Source organism: Pelobates fuscus, chromosome 12, assembly GCF_036172605.1.
Source record: "Pelobates fuscus isolate aPelFus1 chromosome 12, aPelFus1.pri, whole genome shotgun sequence".
Classification (NCBI taxonomy): domain Eukaryota; kingdom Metazoa; phylum Chordata; class Amphibia; order Anura; family Pelobatidae; genus Pelobates; species Pelobates fuscus.
In genome coordinates this window covers 92566423-92568922 of record NC_086328.1, presented here as the reverse complement: position 1 = coordinate 92568922, position 2500 = coordinate 92566423, and the positions used below count along the sequence as shown (strand labels likewise).

At 42.6% G+C, this 2500-nt stretch overlaps 3 non-coding genes across 3 annotated transcripts; all 3 read left to right on the top strand.

The window, feature by feature from the left end:
• Positions 1–692: 692 nt before the first annotated feature.
• Positions 693–775, top strand: TRNAL-CAG (transfer RNA leucine (anticodon CAG)). Its single transcript has one exon. It is a non-coding gene; the product is annotated as a tRNA-Leu (tRNA).
• Positions 776–1063: 288 nt separating this feature from the next.
• TRNAT-UGU (transfer RNA threonine (anticodon UGU)) lies at positions 1064–1136 on the top strand. The gene has a single exon. It is a non-coding gene; the product is annotated as a tRNA-Thr (tRNA).
• Positions 1137–2203: 1067 nt separating this feature from the next.
• Positions 2204–2286, top strand: TRNAL-CAG (transfer RNA leucine (anticodon CAG)). The gene has a single exon. It is a non-coding gene; the product is annotated as a tRNA-Leu (tRNA).
• The last annotated feature ends 214 nt before the right edge of the window (positions 2287–2500 follow it).

The window sequence follows — 2500 nt, the reverse complement described above, 5'->3', positions numbered from 1 at the left end:
GGAAAATAGAACTCAAGCTTGAATGTTCCATGCATCTGATAATTACAGAGGTAACTTAGCCAGGAGTCAACGCATCACAAGTTGGAATGTTGGAATCAATCCACTGGGATACATTCTGTTGAATTTCAATTATCTCCTAGATACATATATTCACAACATGCTGAAGATATTGCAATTCAGCCTTTGGAATGCCCATATGCGCCACTTATTAAACAAACCTCACTGTCCTGAAAATATCTATGGATTGACCTGTCCGGCACGGTGGTCTCAAGGCTACGTTCGGGTTGTACGCCTCTGTGGCGGCCAGTGTTTGGTTTCTGCTATCGGCGGTCATTTTTATTTGAAACGCTAAGTTTTGAACTGTGCGCATCAAGAGATGCCAGCTACCTCCTTGCTTATCTTTGCCTTTCATCAAGTGGATTTTGAAGAGGAAAACCGACTTTTCAGGCTCATTGCCTCTCAATTACTAATCTCATAGAAAAAAGACGCATTCATGTGTTTTCTTTCAAGACGTGCAAGAGAAAAATGCAGATCTTCTAAATTCTACACTATGGACTAAAAAGACATAGCTATTGGGCTGCCTTCCTTGTTAGTAGAGCTGAGGGACTAGTAGGATATGACAGAAGTTCCATTTGTCGCTCTCCAAGCTGTCTGCGATAGCCGGCGCTCACTTGCCGGTCAAGCACAAGCCAGTCAGGATGGCCGAGCGGTCTAAGGCGCTGCGTTCAGGTCGCAGTCTCCTCTGGAGGCGTGGGTTTGAATCCCACTTCTGACATTACTGCTTTATTTCTTGCTCAAAGCAACCGCGATCTATCGTTAGCTTGCTTGGTATCGCCAGCTACATTACAACTAATTGGATGACGATATATTGCTGCTGCTCTAGGTGTGTTCTCCAATTGTTTCTTTTCTCAGCAACATATTTCAGAGAAGCAAACTGGCTATGCCCTTCAAGAGAAATATTTTTTCTTCCTACCAGATTAATTAACCTTGGTTTTCCTTGCAAGTTGGATGACGACGTTCCACATGTGGGGTTTTGACACCCCCACAAAGAAGGTTGAATCAGCGCTCCATAGCTCAGGGGTTAGAGCACTGGTCTTGTAAACCAGGGGTCGTGAGTTCAAATCTCACTGGGGCCTCTTAGACTCCCACATCACACTCTTTCCAAGTCAATCACATTTTCTTTTAGCTTTCTACTTTTCCGTGGAAAACTGTGGATGTGCACAATGAAATACAGGGATCTATTTATTAACCAGTGAAAAGTGCTTTGTTCCATACATAACTACTCAATTTCTACCACAATTCTATTTTAATCTATTCTCCAAGTTACCTATATTCACAACATGTTGAAAACATTGCAATTCCACCATCAGGAGTATTAGCCATTCATTAAACAAACCTCACTGTCTTGGAAAAGTCTACGGATTGATTGAAAAAAAACAACTTTTGTTAAAAGACACTTGCCACCTGCTAACCAATCTCACAGAGGAAGGAACCCTTTCCATTTTTATTTTGGAAAATAGAACTCAAGCTTGAATGTTCCATGCATCTGATAATTACAGAGGTAACTTAGCCAGGAGTCAACGCATCACAAGTTGGAATGTTGGAATCAATCCACTGGGATACATTCTGTTGAATTTCAATTATCTCCTAGATACATATATTCACAACATGCTGAAGATATTGCAATTCAGCCTTTGGAATGCCCATATGCGCCACTTATTAAACAAACCTCACTGTCCTGAAAATATCTATGGATTGACCTGTCCGGCACGGTGGTCTCAAGGCTACGTTCGGGTTGTACGCCTCTGTGGCGGCCAGTGTTTGGTTTCTGCTATCGGCGGTCATTTTTATTTGAAACGCTAAGTTTTGAACTGTGCGCATCAAGAGATGCCAGCTACCTCCTTGCTTATCTTTGCCTTTCATCAAGTGGATTTTGAAGAGGAAAACCGACTTTTCAGGCTCATTGCCTCTCAATTACTAATCTCATAGAAAAAAGACGCATTCATGTGTTTTCTTTCAAGACGTGCAAGAGAAAAATGCAGATCTTCTAAATTCTACACTATGGACTAAAAAGACATAGCTATTGGGCTGCCTTCCTTGTTAGTAGAGCTGAGGGACTAGTAGGATATGACAGAAGTTCCATTTGTCGCTCTCCAAGCTGTCTGCGATAGCCGGCGCTCACTTGCCGGTCAAGCACAAGCCAGTCAGGATGGCCGAGCGGTCTAAGGCGCTGCGTTCAGGTCGCAGTCTCCTCTGGAGGCGTGGGTTTGAATCCCACTTCTGACATTACTGCTTTATTTCTTGCTCAAAGCAACCGCGATCTATCGTTAGCTTGCTTGGTATCGCCAGCTACATTACAACTAATTGGATGACGATATATTGCTGCTGCTCTAGGTGTGTTCTCCAATTGTTTCTTTTCTCAGCAACATATTTCAGAGAAGCAAACTGGCTATGCCCTTCAAGAGAAATATTTTTTCTTCCTACCAGATTAATTAACCTT